Source organism: Aedes albopictus, chromosome 2 (assembly GCF_035046485.1).
Source record: "Aedes albopictus strain Foshan chromosome 2, AalbF5, whole genome shotgun sequence".
NCBI lineage: Eukaryota > Metazoa > Arthropoda > Insecta > Diptera > Culicidae > Aedes > Aedes albopictus.
The window spans coordinates 83,417,028-83,435,072 of NC_085137.1; the positions used below are offsets into that span (position 1 = coordinate 83,417,028).

At 40.0% G+C, this 18,045-nt stretch overlaps 1 protein-coding gene across 1 annotated transcript in view; it reads left to right on the plus strand.

The window, feature by feature from the left end:
- Window positions 1-18,045, plus strand: part of LOC109428076 (uncharacterized) — a 218,883-nt gene that overhangs the window by 109,682 nt on the left and 91,156 nt on the right. The gene's annotated exons all lie outside the window — the stretch shown is intronic.

Here is an 18,045-nt window from a genome sequence, read left to right on the forward strand (position 1 = left end):
GTGATCATATGACCTCGGTGAGGTCTAAAATAGTCACCACTCACATGCCTATTGATAATAGATATGAATTGATATGTCGCACTGTATATTTAGTTGATTTAACTTGAAATGGCCGGAATAGGGATCCGGAGGTACTGGACCACGATCCGGAAGTGGCCATATGACCTCGGTGGGGTCTCAAATAGTCACCACTCACATGCATATTGAAAATAGATTTGAATTAATATGTCGCACCGTATATTCAGCTGACTTCACTTGAAATGGCCGGAATCCGAATTCTGAGGAACTGGACCAGGATCCGGAAGTGGCCATATGACCTCGGCGAGGTCTAAAATAGTCACCACTCGCATGCTTATTGAAAATAGATATGAATTGATACGTCGCACCTATTATTTAGTTGACTTCACTTGAAATGGCCGGAATCCGGATCCGGAGGAACTGGACCACGATCCGGAAGGGGCCATATGACCTCGGTGGGGTCTAAAATAGTCACCACTCACATGCATATTGAAAATAGATATGAATTGATATGTCGCACCGTATATTTAGTTGATTTCACTTGAAATGGCCGGAATCCGGATCCGGAGGAACTGGACTACGATCCGGAAGTGGCCATATGACCTCGGTAGGGTCTCAAATAGTCACCACTCACATGCCTGTTGAAAATAGATATGAATTGATATGTCGCACCGTATATTTAGTTAACTTCACTTGAAATGGCCGGAATCCGGATCCGGAGGAACTGGACCAGGATCCGGAAATGGCCATATGACCTTGGTGAGGTCTAAAATAGTCACCACTCACATGATTATTGAAAATAGATATGAATTGATATGCCGCACCGTATATTTAGTTTACTTCACTTGAAATGGCCGGAATCCGGATCCGGAGGAACTGGACCAGGATCCGGAAGTGGCCATATGACCTTGGTGAGGTCTTAAACAGTCACCACTAACATCCTTACCAAAAATAGACATGAAATTATGTGCCGCACTCTATATTAAGCTGACTTGATTGAAAATAGCCTGGTGCGGAACCCGGAAAACCAGATTTGGGACCTAAAAGTGGCCAAAAAGACCACTTCCCGTAACCTGCCGGTCACGAGACCATCACCAATCGATTTAGCATGGTTTTTTCCTTTGGAATACCTACTTTTTATTGCTTCAAACCAGCGGCAAAAATAAGTTCCGTTTTTTGGCTCGATTTTGCCCACTGTGCAACGGTTGAAAATCTCATAAATAAAGTGAATTGAATTGAATTAGTGTACGAGAAAGGCAAAAGGCAAGAACATAGCTTCTTAGTACAATTAGGAATTGTTCCCGCTGTTGATATAAAAATCAGCATATGTAAATATTCTTCCATATATTATGAAAAATTCCTTCCAGTTTGGTTTCTGCTTTCGGCAAGTGCAGACGCACGCAGATGTGCTCTCGTACCGCCGCACCGGTTTATCTTTTTCAATAGCTATTGCAAATTAATTGCGCGCGCTTTGTTCCACGGTTGTGCACTCTTTGTGGTTCGTTTTCGGTGCTTGCTGTGACCAGGCTTGACAGAAACTCCCTCGCGAGAAAATGAGGAAGCGATTTTGGCGATTTTCTGAGGAGTGAAAATAAAACTCAGAAATCACAACGCAAATCCTCAACAGCACCGAGCGCGAGCTTGCCGCGCAGCGAGGAGTTCGTCCAACACTCATAATTTCTTGTTGTGTTTCTCACGTCCACTCACACTCAAAAAGCTCTCGCGAGTTCCACTCCCATACAAAGAAAGACTCTCGAGGCGAAAATCGCACTCAAAAACCCGAAATAATCATCGACTCTTTTTTCGTTCCCCTCTTCCTCGCTCAGTTTTTATTGCCTCTCTGTTTTGGGTTCGTTCGCTCCTTCGCGACGAGGCAAAAGCAAAACACCGCTCTAGAGCATGTGGCAAAACTCTTTTGATTTCGAGGAGGATTATCAAGCCTGGCTGTGACGATGGCAATGGATGGAAATGATGAAATTGTGAACACGGTACAATTTCGTTTTCCCGTGGCCAGTCCCAGACCATCATGGGCTGAAATTGCATGTTTCGTCAAACAGCTGGACGGGAATGTACTGGACATTGAATCCACGTACAGAACGGCACAGGAGCGCTCCCTTTTCATTAAGTTTGTTTCTCGGGAGGCAATGACGGAATCGCTCAAGAAGAACTCGGAACGGAGAGTATTCCAGTACACAAACGGAAAGAACGTGGAGGTGCAAATGACGATCGCGGGCAGTAACATGCACTATGTTCGTGTGTTTGACCTTCCACCGGAGGTCAATGACGAAAAGTTGTCCCTCGCTCTGGGCGAATACGGAAAAGTGGAACGGTTGGTCCGAGAGAAATTTCCTGCGGATCTAGGATTGGGCCATGTGTATACTGGGGTGCGTGGGGCGTACATGGATGTCAAAAAGGATATCCCGCCCGCGGTATTTGTCGGTAATCGAAAAGGGCATGTCTTCTACGACGGGCTCAAAGATACTTGCTTTCTTTGCAAAGCCGTAGGACATCGGAAGGACTCCTGTCCACTGCGACAATCCCGGTATAACCAGAAGCGGCCCGGATCGTATGCAGATGTAGTTGCCGGTCTGCCAATCGTGTCTGGAGAGCAGGAATTATTCGAAGTTCCAGAGGTCATCGAAATTATTGAGGAGGATATCATCGAAGAAACAGCAGAAACAACGGACGCGGAAGAGCAAGAGGAACCAATCGAAACTAAAAACGAACGAGAGCGGGAAGAACGTCGAAAGGAAGGCATCGCAACATTGAAAGAGGTTGCAAATGCGATTTCCGAAGCGATTGGAAAACAACAGGCATCTCAACGTCGAGCTCAGTTTGCTTCATCAGGCTCGAAGGAACACTCGCGCCGAAGAAGTTATGTGCTCGAAAGAGCCTATATTGATATTCTTATTTGTAATTTGAATGTAACTTTAATTGTATTACTATTCATCAGCAATCGGCTCAGTGAAGTTTTTCATTAAACAAGCGAGCCTACAAATAAACAATATGAAAAAAAAAAAAAAAGAAAAATTCCTTCCAAGGATTTTTTGAAGAATTTCGGCGAGGAATGCCATCGAAAAATTTTCTTCCAAAAATTCCTTATTTACAGTTTCCTTTAGAATTGTATTCAATATTTTCTAGAGACTGCTTCAGAAAGTGATTTACGAGCTCCTTAATAAAACGCTCTTTGGATTCCGTCCAAAATTGTTCCATGGTTTTCTTCTGAAATTTCCTTTCAGATAGTCTCCCAAAGAAAGTTCTGTGTGAAAATTTCCTGCAGAATTTCGTTTAGACGAAACTCGAAGAACTTTCCGTAGATTTCCTCAACATAAACTTCAAAGGATTTCTCCAGAAATTCCTCCATAGATTTTTTCAGATTTTTTTTTCAGGAAATCATTTTAGATGTAATTTACTAACAAACCAATTTGAAAAATGATACCTTCACAAAATTAAAAGTTCGGAATTCCTCCAAAGATTTCTTCAGAAAATCTTCTTCAGATTTTTTTAGAAATTTTTCCTGAGGTTTTTCCTGGGAATTGGGAATTTTCCTGTAGATACCTTCAAAAAAATTTCATGATTCTTCTTCCATATTTTTCCCAAGGATCTCTTTGAGAAATCTTCCAATTGAAATCCTTCCAAAATTGCTCAATGAATGCTTTCAAATACTAATCCAGGAATTCAGACTTAAAATGTTTTAGGATTTCTTTCAAAAACTCTTTCAGGAATTTTTAATAAATTTCTACGGGACTTAATCCAAAATTTCTCCATAAATATCTCCAAGATTTTTATAAAATTATTTTGCATGGGTTCAATCTGAAACTCCGTCAGGGATTGCTTCAGAAATTTTTCTAGGGGTATGTTTTGAAAATTCACCACACATTTCTTCAGGATTTCCTACAGAATTTTCCACAGGGATTGCTTCAAAATTAGTAACGGTTTTTTTTTCATTGAGCCAATCGAAGATTTGCTCAGGAAATGATTAAGGGATTCCAAATGAAAATTTTCGCGGGAATGTGTCCAAGAATATCTTCAAGGATGAATTCAAGGCATTCTTTCTGAGGTTCTTTCATTTTTACTTTCAATAATTCGGGTAGAAATTCCTCCAAGGGTTCTATCAGGATTTTCTCCATATGTTCCGCCATGATTTTTCAGAAATCCGCTAGAATTTGCTTTTAGGGTAAATCTAAGACCTTGGACTCTTGGAGATACATTTCCTAGGAACTTCTACAGGACTTTTTTTGGAAATATCACAGGGTTTTTTCACAAGAATCTTAACACATTTTTTCCAAAGCGTTTTCCAAGTAAGCCTACGGGAGTTTCTTCAGAAGTACGTCCACTGATAGCTCCAGAAATACTTTCGAAAAACCCTCCAACAGATTTAGCAAAGGATTTCTCCAACAATTTTCCTCTATATCCCTCAATTAACTTTCCTAGGAAGATTCCTCAGGGACTATATTAAAGATTTCATCAGAATCTTCTCCAAGGATTTTTTTCAAGAAATTTTTGCGCCGATTCCTTCTGAAAAATATTCAGCGATTTCTTCAAAAACATCTCCAGAGACTTCTTTAGAGTTTTAGTGACTTCTTCAGGATCTTTAGCATAGGAGAGATTTTTTCAAAGATTCCTGCCAGATTTTTTTTGGATTTTCCTCTAGGGTTTTTCATGGGTTTTTTTTTCTTGAATTTCTTTAAGAAATTGCAAAAAAACAGTGGAAGTATGTTTAAAAAAAACCTTCAGAGAATTTCTATAGAAATCCCTGGATGATTGCCTTAAGGAATCATTAAATTTCTCTCGAAGATTCCAACATTTCTGAAGTTACAATTATCAACTTTAAAAGTGTTTTTTTTTTCGATGATACGAATACTACTCAAAGTAAGAGAGAGTAACTCAAGTAATGGATAGAATTGCAAGCGAGCGATAAGAGAATTGTTTTTTTATAGACGTTGCAATTAACAGAGGGCCATCATTGAACAATACAATCACAACGACGAACTTCTTGGCTAGCGTCCTGGTCAAGGACAGCTAGGGAACATTGGGCGTTGCATGCTAGTCTGTTGTCTAGTGTCATACTTCCTACAAAGAGCAAAAACGTGTCCGCGTCTTTTACCTAGAGCAGTATTGATATAACAGAAAAAAGCCAATAAAAGTTGGTAATGATAAAATCATGCGGTGATCCAACTGCAGGAAATAAATTCCTGAAGTTATCTCTAAATCAGTTACTGGATGAAATAGTGTGGGAATTCCTGAGAAAACTTCTTAATTCAAATGAAGAAAACTTCTTAATTCAAATGAAATAATGTGAGAAACTTATGGAGGAAGTAATTGCAAGAAAAAATGCTTACAAGTTTCCGATATTTCATAGGATATTTCAATGCTGAACGACTGTCATCGTATAGTCCATTTCCATGCACGGAAAAGGCGACAAGGGAAGTGTGCCCGGTTTATTAGAATAGGGCCAAGGAAGGGGTTTAACACTCAAACCCCCTCCCTTGTGATCGGGCTTGATATAGTCTACCTTCTCAAACTACTTCAAAAGAGGGCTCACACAAGAAAGAAGTCGCTTGGCATTGTTCTTCACTGTGTGGGAAACACTTTTGTTCTCTAGAAACGATCGAATATGTTTGGTCTTTTGTAGAAGAAAGCGTAAACATCGGAACACCAAGGGGGTTTTCCGAATACAGTCTTTTTGGCTGAGAAATTGAAAAAGATGGGACCTCAAAAATTCTGGATTATTCCGGGAGTCACTGCTAGGCAGATTCCGAGGTTATTTGGTGGATCTTTGGAGACTAATATGTTTCCACGTTGCGTCCTTTAAACATAGGGAACTCTGCCCCCAGCCTCAGTGTCAGTGTCCCGGTCGTCGAGAGACATAGACGTGATGATGTTGCTTGATTCAACGACTGGAGTCAGCATCTCTATGTAACTTTGCCTTGAGCGCTGCTGCAACAATCGTTTTTGGTGTTGTTGGCGCTGTATGTACCTTTCGTTACATATACATTTGGATAATGATGATCTGGAGAAGGTAACACAAAATTGAGCAGAAAGTATGTATACCTTTCTGACTGCAGTTATCGGCTGTCCAGTATCTGGACAGAAGAGAAGTGTTGTTGAATCGATCATAGCCTTGCATTATTACCTCTGTCTGTGACCTTTCCCCGAGATCTCGACCTGGTGGCTTAGAGGAAAAACGTAATATTCAAACGTGAAAAGCTCATAGATCACAATCTCATTAGCCTGCTTTTGGTCACCCACCGTAACCCAATGCTTAGCTGTACCAACCATGGCAATGGCTATAACAAAAGAAAATTGCTGAGTCAGATCGTTGCTGAGTCTAACAAATTGCATCTAGAGATAACCTTAGGTATAAATAGGTTTAGCAATCGCTGGAATCGGATCAACCGAAGAGTTATATAAGAGCAAAATATTGGCATGGATTCTTACACTGATCCACTGATTGAGAGGCATACCCTGTACTTAACGACTTTTAATAAGAAATTGCTTCTACGTTTCCGAAGGAATGGGTTTGTTGATACCTTTTCGGCGTAAATCAAGGTATATGTATCGCTAACAGACAACCGTGGCAACGATTGATTGATTTGTCTTTATTAGAGAGACTTTCAGCCCTTGGCTGGTTCGTCTCTGCCGTGGCAACGAAACGAACGTAGTGAAATGTGTAGAATGTTTGAAAGATTACCTTTAGTCCCATCCGAAACGTCTTGAAGCTACCTGAAGCCAGGCAATAATTGAAACGATTTGAAATCACTCCTCAAATCTTTTGGAACCCAACTGTAGCATTAAAGATCCCTAAAACTCATGAGATGCTCCTTATAGTTCCCTGAAAGCCTCTGGAAAGCCTTGAAACATCTTAAACCCCTCAAAAACTTTCCTGAGACTCTCAGAAACTTTTATAAAGTTCTCTTGAAACCTGCCGGAACCACTGTGGAGCCCTGAATTTCCCTGAAACTTTCGGTAATTACTTCTTTTGGTTGAAAATATCATCACGTCTACGATAAGTCCGACTCTATTTTTTAGATTAATGTTCTGAAAACAAACAATTTTGCAAACGCAGATTCAAGCTCAGAGGAGGGATCATATTTGATATTTTGAAACTTGTATTTGTCGGTTACATGCTGAGCAGAGACAGCAGCCTAGTCAAGTATATTATTTAATTTTCTTTCACACATTCGCAGAGACACCCTGAAGTTTCCAACACAGAGATAGTATCGAAAAATTCATACAGCGTTTTATCGTTATAAATGAACGATCGTTGCTGAGGAGGATGGTGCGCATTACACCCTAGACTGTAAAGTGCCAAAAATTAATTGTGTTTCTAGGTTTTCTTATTGACCAGTAAAGTTTGTACAAAAGAATGCAAAATTATTGGTTGAAAAATTAATAAACTTGTCCAAGTATGTATTTACACCACCCCCCATCCCCTTTCTCTAGGTACTTTGAAAAAAAATAAACTCGCCAGTGTCACGTTCCACAGATGTTTATGAAAAGATGCCTTGACAGGAAAAAAACAGCTGGAACGTTTCCTTTTTCTCAGCACCCCATCAAGCCTATATATGACCGCACCGTTGTCAGTGTCGTTCCCTTTCCCCATGTCATTTCTGTTTCTGGCAGGGTATTTCCGTGACGATAGGGCGTACGTTTAGTATGCATTTGTCAGCAATAGTTCCGCTCCGGCGAAACCCCACCCACATATTGATGGAAACTGTTTCCGTTCTGCAATATTGCTTTTCTATCTATTTATTCTGGAAGTAAGGGCTTCGGCCGTATAGGTGTGGTTACCCGCAGGATTGAGGGAAAACTTGGGGCCATTTCGACAGTGGTCAGATTGCGAAAAAATTATAAGATATTGAACTCAGAACACAAAAAAAACATCATGTTCAAAATGGTGAGCTCGTTTTATGTTACTCGTTTTGTACATAATATTCGAAACTTTGTCAATGCTATAGCATACATGTTTCAAGACACATTTGGAAATGTGACCGTTTTCCTAACGCAACCCCGCCACTGTGCGAGCTAGCCCTGGTCGTTATCGTTTCTATAGTCCTTTGTTTTATTTACCAGGAGGAGTGCTGTTCCTTATTGGTGTCTCATTTACGGTAATGTTCCTCGTTCGAGTGGTAAACGACTGTCTTCGAAAAGTTCGATAAGGGAAATGGAAAAGGTGGAGATACAGCGCTGGACGAGAAAATCGGCCGTTCGTTCGTCTATATAATGTCTTCGGGCATTGTACTTCAATTGAGTCTTTTGGGTGTTCAAGTGGTCTCCATTTTGTTTTTTTTTTTTATTATTGAAGGAGGCTCAACAGCGTACTCAATAAAAAGTATTGGATAATGATGAAATAAATACTGTCGCGTTAAACATGTTTCTTACTGCACAGTGCAGTTAAATTGAGATATCGGCAACAACATATTTCAAATATAGAATTTCTTACACAGTTTTCAGGCCCGTGTGCAGAACTGGCGGTAAGGGAGGAGGTTTCTGCGTAATCCCAAGAAATGGTGAAGGGGTGCCTTCTATATGACGGAGTAGTAGAATCCACATTATGATTTTGTACAGAGTGCAAATATACAAACCGGAATAATGAAAGATGCTATTAAAATGTCGTTGTACGTCACAAGTCGTTATGAAATACGAGACCATTGAATAATCACGTCACTCCAACAAAAAAGAATAGCTACGATATCCGCGGCAGTGACTCTTCATTATTCATAAAATATCATCCCCTTAATTAACGCAAAAATCCATCCATCTCGGCAAATGAATCCTATTTTTTCGCTTGGCTGAAAAAAATGCAGCTTGTCCCGTCCAACTATCTCCCATCAAGTAGCGGGGTAATAAAAGCAAAAAAAATCAGAGCCTGGCGGGATGTTGTGTTGACGACGACGTTCTGGTCCTTCAGCAAACTGACGGCGTTACCACGGGCAACAACAGCCAGCCAGCATCAGGCAGGCGTCGTCATCTGCCTGCCAAGCAAACCTATCCAACGCAGGTAACAGCCAGATGTCTTCTTGCGGTGGCAGCAGGGCTCCGATGACGCAGGTGCACGGTGTCAGTCATGACGAGAGAGTTCCAACAGTCAGTGCTGCGCCGCCCCGCCACCGTCACAGCATTCTGGAATGCTGAAAATTTGATGAAAAATCTACTTGCGCTTCCGTGGCGAAATAACCCAAAACCCAGCAAGACAACTCAGTAGATTCATCACTCAGCCCAGTTGCGGGAAGAAAGATCTGAGCGCAGTCAACTGCAGCAGTGCACAGTGGTTCAGGTGGTGAAATGATGGAAAAGGAAGATCATATGAGCTAGGACATATCGATTCTCCGCGGTCTGCTCCCAAATTGAAGAAATTCATTAGTGCGATTATGCATCACGAAGTATTCCTTAAGTTCTTCCACTGTTATGAAAAAAAGTTTCTTTGTCAATAAAGTTGCTGCATTCATATTTAAATATGAAATATACATATTTCATAATGGAATATAGAATATATAAACGAGTATATCCCTTTCGTGACGAACCAGCACAATTGTGTTGTTGAGCGGTAAAAGTTTTGCATATTTTTTCCATCTGTTTAGAGTTTAGCGTTTAGTTTTGTGTGATGTACACTGTTTCAATAATTCAGCCATTGCTTGTACTTGTATGAGTGCAAACAAACTTTTATTTACGTTCCCTGTGAGATTTACCACAACAAGGTAAACAAAAAGTGGACAAAACCGTAAAACATGAACAAGTTGCATATTTTATATTTCCAATTTATCTACGTAGTCAAAGCTAGATCTCAAAAGATAAAGAGTAGTTCTTTCCAATAAGGAAAAATAATTGTTGTTTTATTGGGAAATCTAAGAGTTCTGGAGGGCCAAATTTGAGCCATTTGTGTGGAGATTTCACTTTTTGCACTCCGTCTCGAAAGGAATATAGAGTGCATAGACGGTCATGTAGCAGATTATTTATGTGTTCCGCCAGAAGTGTCACAAAGAATTCTATTACGAAATCTGGCACGAATTGCTTCAACAATTCCTCGATGATTTTTCATAAATTATTTCGGAGGTTGTTTGAGAAATTCATCCAGGGATTACTTCAGAACATCCTCTGGATAAATATTTAGAAACTTCTATGGACATTCGTTTGGAGAATCTATTAGAGATTTTTCCTTATAAAATTTACCAAAAATAGGTTCGGTCTCAAGTCTTCTAAAAATATTTCCAAAAAAATTCTTTAGGATATTTCTCCGAGCATTCGGCCGAAAACTTCCTCACGGATTCTTTCAGAAGATCTTCCGTGAATTAATTCGGAAACTTTCTTCAGAGATTCGATAAGAAATTCGTCCTTTTGTACAAATTCCACAATGACTTCCTTCAAAGCATCTTGGATGATTTTCTTCTGAAATTCCTCCATTTTTTTCCTAAAAAATATCCATGAATTTGAACAGAAATTCCTCCGGAGATTGTTTCAAAAATTTGTTCAGAAATTCTTTTAGAATTTTCTTTAGACATCAATTCAAAATTTTCTCCAGAAAATTCTTTAATAAAACTTTTAGCGATGCTTTCAGTAGCTATTGCAGAGTTTATAATAAAATGCTTCAAAAGTTCCTTTAGTCGGGGCCCGTGGCGCAATTGGTCACACGTTTGCTTTATAAGCAGATGGTCATGGATTCGATCCCAGCCCCGGCACTTTCGTCAGTTGCTCTTTCTCCCTGAGAGCAGCTGACACTGACCCTCTTCTGAGCCTATAGCTCAAATGGACCCGGATACTTGGACATCGGCGAACGGCAACTCATATTTGGACCCCCCCATTCGGACTGGAATAAGGAACAACCAACAGCCACACAACAGCTTCCTCGTGCTCATCATTCTACCATGATAGGGTAGAAAGTGATAGCAGCGCAATGGCGACCAGTTCGATATAGTAGAATTAGAATAGAATTCATTTAGGCGCTGTACAAATTGTCAGTTCAGTTTCCAATTGAAATCGCTCACGCAGTGCCCTACTGGACAAAAGAGCTGTAAATTAGGTTAAGTGGTTGAAGAATAAAAAAAAGTTCCTTTAAAAAATTGCTGGGGTTACTGTGGATATTCTTCCAAGGATTTCATCAGAAATGGCCACAGCAACTTCCAATTTGTCCAGAAATCCAGAAGTTCCACAAAGAATTTTGTAAGAAACTAGCTGTCCCCGGCAAACTTTGTCTTGCCTACTGCGTTTTTTGACGTTTCTAGACCCTAGCCAAGCCCAAGTCCCCGTTCAAAATGTATGAAAACCAGATTTTCAAAAATTCTCAATTTTCCCATTTTTTTGCCCCATAAACCTTCCTTGGGTGAAAGCTAACAGAACAAAACATAGACGACCCAAATCGGACCATCCGTTCGCAAGTTATGCGCGGTCCCACGTATGCCACTACATTTACATATATATGTATGGATTTGTGTATGAGTATCTGCAGAAATTCCTCCAGGAGTTTTTTTTTAGAATATGCTTCAGAGATTTATTCTATTTTTTCGGGATTTTTCAAGATTTTTTTTTCTGAAAAATCCATCGGAAATCTTTAAAGCATTCTCTCAAACGATCTTCCAAGGATTTATTCCAACATTTTCACCTGTTTTCATTCCAGAGATTATTTTCTGAAAATATGGATTTCTTTTAAAAAATTTCCTGGGATTTCTTTTCTTTAAAAAAAAATAATAGTAAGATCCTTTTGGGATTTCTTTGCAGGGAGTCCTATGGAAACTGCGCTGGGGGTTCCTTCACAAATTTTTCGAGAGGTTCTTTCATAAAATCTCCCACTGTTTTTATTATAAATTCGAGTAATGATTTCTTCTTAAATATTTCCAGATTTTCCTCCAGAGAATTCTTTACAAGTTTCTCCAAAAATTACTTTCAAAAACTGCCACAGATATGTCGATAAGTTTTTCATGGATCCTTGCTGAAATTCAACCTTGGATTCATTTGAAAAATCTTTCACGAGTTCCTGATATTCCCAGGGAGTACTATAAAAAAACTCTTTCATGGACTCCTTTGGCAACTCTTCGTAGATTTATTTAAAAATCATCCAGAAAATCCTTAAGAAATTCAGTCATAATTTTTTTTTTACAAGATCTTATAGGGATTCCTTTAGACTTTACAATGTCGTCAAAAAATGTTACACGGGTTCCTTTAGCAAATACTTCAAGAATTCCCTTCAAAAAATCTTGCAAAGATTGTTCTAGAAATCCATCTACGAATTTCTTCAGATTTTTTTCATAGAGATTCCTCCTGAAATTTTTCTAAGCATTCATCTAGGAAGTCTGCCATGAACTTTCTCAAAAATACTACATGGTTTTTTTAGAAAATGATACAGGATTCTTTGAGAATCAGAAATACAGAATTCCTTCTAAATGTTCTCAGACGCCTTTTAAAGATTTTTTTCCAAGGGTTGCTTTAAAATTTTGCTAAGGAAATTCCCAAGATTTCTTCACACATTTCTTCATGTAATACATATTTCTTCAACACATTTCTCTTCCAGAAATCGCTCCAAGGATTTCTTAAAAAAGTCTTAGAAAAAAATCCAAATATTCATTCAAAAATTTTTCTTTCATAGAATCGTATAAGGATTATTATGGAAAGACTGGAAGACATTCTCACAGAAACTCCTGCAGAAACCACACAGAGATTTCATCAAACATTCGGCAGGGTATTCTTCTATGTATTTTCTTAGAAATTCCTCCAGGATCCGTCAAGCGTACCTCTAGAAATTTCTCTATGGATTCTTAAAAAAATGTTTAGGAATTCTTGAAAAAAAATGATCCAAAAATATCCCAAGAGGTTTTGTTCGGTATTCCACCAGGGGTTTCCAATTGATTCTTCAGGTATTTCTTCTGAAAATTTCTTCAGTAAGTCCATCTGTGGAAACTTAAAATATTCCTGTGTTTTTCGGAAATTCTTTCAGAAATTCGTTTAACATTTTCTTCAGACTATTTTTTTATTTCCTGCTGAAATTTCTTCAGAGATACTTTCGGAAATATCTTTAAGGACTTCTTAAATACTTCTAGAATTACTTTAGCAATTTCAGCAGGGATTTCTTCAAAAACTGTTCCATGGGTTCTTTATGAAATTGTTCCAGCAGTTCTTGCAGGAATTGCTAAAGCGGTTCCTTTAGAGATTCCTCCACGAATTCATTCATGGGAAAGTACCAGTGAAGAGACGCAGGAATCGGAAAAACTTGACTTACTAGCTCTGATCTTGCTATGACAGCACTGGAAATAAATTATCACACATCTTGTCAGTAATCTGTCGAAGCAATATAATTACCGTAAACCGGGGTCAAATTGATCAGCGGGGCGAAATTGATCATTTGGGCACTACATTGTAATTGCATACCATACCAATAGACTTTTATTTGTTTAGAAAAAAGTTAGTTTTGCCTTATTTTTTTTAGGAAATTGAAATGTATTTCTCACTTCGCTGAAATCATTGCCAGAGATGGAAACACTCTCATCGTGAATCAACTCGCGAGTGTAAAAGCAACAAACGGTTTACTCACGGTGCCGAGAGTAAGCCGTGTGTGAGTTTATTCGCACCCGCTTGCTTCGCGAGTATGAAGCAAAACAAAAACAAAAACACTCATGAATTTTTATTCGCGAAGAACAAGTGGAGATGCAGAAATAGCACTTTAGTGCGATTTTAATAGCAAAACAAGTAATTATCCATCAGATAGTAGTGTTTTGTGCTTTATTGTTCCTGAAAAGTTAATCTGACGGCCGTGTAAATTCGATTTTTCACGAAATTGAAAAATGTTCAGAGATGCTTCGCGAATCAATCACGAGTGCGACCAACTTCGTTAGCTCGCGAGTGAAGGAAGTGCGAATATATTCTGGCTTCTTTGGTTCACGAGTAGGATAGCTTTGCGTTTGTGTCTACTCAGCTGCATTCCTCACTGTTTTCCATCACTGATCATTGCTTCTAAACAATCGATTGCCACTAGGACTTCCTGTAAATTTTTTGTTTTAACATTTTTGTGGAGCCTTGGTTGAAAAGTTATGAAGCTATTCTGAATTTGAATAAGTTAAAAAAAAGTTCTTTTTTTTTGACGAAAAAGTCATTTATTGTAACAAAAATCACTTACATATTTCAAAGGAAATTGCCTACCTGTAGGCGTTAAGGGGGAAATTTCAAAATTTAATTTTGCATTTTAAGTGTCAAAATCACTAGTTGTAAGAGTTTTGACGCATTATTCGGGTTTAGAAGAGCAAAATAAAGTGCATAAGGATTTTTATCTTTTTACCCGATGCTTAATTGTATACTGATCAATTTCGCCCCAAAGTGGCATCATCAATTTTTTGATTTTTGAATTAATTTAACTAAAAGTTTAAAGTTGTTGAACAAAATTCTACCACATGGTTTCATAGAGATCCATTGGGTACTGATTTTACAGAGATTCTTTTGGCAATATTTGAATTGTCACTCATGTTATTCACAAAAGTTGTTTTAAAGTGATCAATTTGACCCCGGATTACGGTACCTTATTATGGAATTTGCTACAAATTTTGGAATTTAATCAGCTGATTATATGCCAAGATAGTATAAGGCATCTAACAAAAATATCAGGAATATATAACAATTATCGGTGAGGATGTCATAGGATTTTTTTTATTCTTTTTATATTTGTGATTTTTAACATTAAGGCTAGGTCTCACATCTGTCATAAGAAATGTCTTAAGAAAATTGTTAGAATGCTTTGAGGAAAAGTCTGGCGAATGGGCAGTTTGCATGCATCTGCCAAAAATGTTTTCATTTCTAAGAATTCTGTAAGAAAACGTGACCATCGACAGAGCGAGAGTATTTATAGAAAATGAAGTCAAAAAGGGAAGTATGAGATTAGGGTAAATACATAAAACAATTTATAGATATGAAGTGTGCCGCGTGTCAAAAGGCTGAAAACTCCCACATTGCATGTCATCATAATACAAACTACACGTTTCAAACTGATTGGATTTCAAAAATATTACAATTAGAAAAATGTACATTAAACCGATTTAAAATAAAGATAAAATCAAAGTACATAAAATCGAGGGCCATTAAATCGAAGTAGGTATGCCTGTAGGAACTCGGCTGCAAAACGGTGAATCGATAAGGAGAGCGTCCAACATTGCTGTGGTCATCACAAGTTCCTACCACATGCTTCCACGGGTCAAGCGATGACAAAGACCGCCAGCTAAGAGTTGTGTGCTTAGCTGGTAGTGCAGCCTGGACACTGTTGTCCTTCTGACTTCAGCTAGATTGAGGAGATACGGCCCGAGCGTCTGTTCATCAAAGAGGTGCGGCTCAAACAGAGTCTATTCTGGTATCCAGCGGCTAAGTAAGAAATGCTGCATCACGCCCAGCTAGATACAAGGTCTTGAGGCGAACCAACCAAGGGTTGAAAACCTCATTAATAAAGACAATAATAATAATAGATACAAGGTGGTAGCCCCATCAGCGTGATCCTCCCAGTGTTGGTTGGGACGTTAAACAGAACTGGCACGATGGCCCTCCGGCGAGACAGGAGTGTTGGCGTAGGCCCAATAAGCCACCCGTAAAAATCCCCATTGCGAATAACATAGGAGAAAATACGACTCGATACAATCGGCAAAGACCCACGCGACGATTGGAAACTTGGAACATGGAATTGCAAGTCTCTAAGTTTCGCAGGATGTGACGAGATAATTTACGACGAACTACATCCCCGCAACTTCGATATCGTGGCATTGAAGGAACTTTGTTGGACTGGACAGAAAGTGTGGAAAAGCGGGCATCGAGCGGCTACCTTCTACCAAAGCTGTGGCACCACCAATGAACTGGGAACAGGATTTATAGTGTTGGGCAAGATGCGACAACGTGTGATCGGGTGGCAGCCGATCAACGCAAGGATGTGCATGTTGAGAGTTAAGGGCCGTTTCTTCAACTACAGCATCATTAACGCCTACTGCCCACACGAAGGGTGACCCGATGACGAGAAAGAAGCGTTCTACGCGCAGTTAAAGCAAACATACGATGGTTGCTCTCCGCGTGACGTGAAAATCGTTGTCGGCGACATAGTAGGAAGGGAGGAAATATACAGACCGGTAATCGGGCGAAACAGCCTGCACGCCGTATCAAATGATAACGGCCAGCGATGCGTAAACTTTGCAGCCTCCCGTGGTATGGTAGTCCGAAGCACCTTCTTTCCCCGCAAAGATAACCACAAAGCCACCTGGAGATCACCCGATCATCAAACAGAAAACCAAATCGACCAGGTTCTAATCAACGGTAAATTACACACATACCACACATACCACAGTGCGAATATAGATTCGGATCACTACTTAGTCGCTGTATGCATGCGCTAAAAACTTTCGACAGTTATCATCACGCGTCGAAGTCGAACGCCGCTGCTCAACATCGAGCAGCTGCGTAACGTAGAAGTGGCTCATGACTACGCGCAGCAGTTAGTCGAATCACAGAAACGACTGGTACGACGGCGAATGTGAACAGTTGAAAAACGAGAAGAATGCAGCATGGACGAGAATGCTGCAACACCGTACGAGAGCGAATGAGGCACGTTACAAACAGGCGCGGAACAGGCAGAACTCAGTCTTCCGGATGAAGAAGCGCCAGCAGGAAAAACGAGATCGCGAAGCGATGGAAGAGCTGTACCGCGCTAAGGACACACGAAAGTTCTACGAGAAGCTGAACCGCTCGCGCAGAGGCTTTGTGCCACAAGCCGACATGTGCCGAGATAGTCACGGGAATATTCTCACGAGCGAGCGTGAGGTGGTCGAGAGGTGGCGGCAGTATTACGATGAGCACCTCAATGGCGACGTTGCAAGAATCGAAGGTGGCGTGGTAACAGATCTTGGAGTATGTGCATAGGACGAAAGACTTTCGGCCCCTGACCTCCAAGAGATTGAGGAGGAGGTTGGCCGGTTGAAAAACAACAAAGCAAAGATATTAACTACCAAGCGAGCATCTAAAATACGGTGGAGTCATTATCAAGATTTGAGAGGAGGAAGTATTACCGGAGGGATGGATGGAAGGTATCGTGTGTGCCATCTAAAAAAAATCGCCCCGATCGAGAACAGCTATGGAAGATTATGCACAAATACGGATTCCCGGATAAACTAATACGATTGACCAAGGCGACGATGGATCGAGTGATGTGCGTAGTTCGAGTATCAGGGACACCCTCGAGTCCCTTCGAATCTCGCAGAGGGTTACGGCAAGGTGATGGTCTTTCGTGCTTGCTGTTTAACATTGCTTTAGAGGGTGTAATTAGGAGAGCGGGGATAAACACGAGTGGAACGATTTTCACGAAGTCCGTTCTGCTGCTTGGTTTCGCTGATGATATTGATATTATTGCTCGTTAATTTGAGATGATGGCGGAAACGTACATCCGACTAAAGAGTGGAGCCAGGCGAATCGGATTAGTCATTAATGTGTCGAAGACAAAGTACATGATAGCAAAGGGAGGAATCATCGCGCTCGCCACCCCGAATTTATATCGACGGTGATGAAATCGAGGCGATTGAAGAATTCGTGTACTTGGGCTCACTGGTGACCGCCGACAACGACACCAGTAGAGAAATTCAGAGGCGCATTGTGGCAGGAAATCGTGCTTACTTTGGACTCCGCAGGATTCTACGATCGAATAAAGTTATCATATCATAGTACGAAGTTAACTATCTACAAAACGCTGATTAGACCGGTAGTCCTCTATGGGCACGAAACATCGACCCTACGTGCAGAGGACCAATTATTTGATTAAACACATTCAAGAAAAAATAATAGGAAAGGTTTATCCCTCTTCAGAAGAAAGTTGTGAAAAAATATATTTTCTAGGCAAGGTTTAATTGTAATCTGAATGGGTACTGCAAACATTAGTTCAAATTGGCGCGAAAACCGTCCAAGGAAGTAGTAGTGTTATAGAAGTGTCAAACTTTCTTTTTTCAAATTTCCTCACAAAATTAAACTTCCCAGTCCACAGTGCACTGGTGCCACCACTTCGCCAGCGCAACGGAACAGCACCAAATT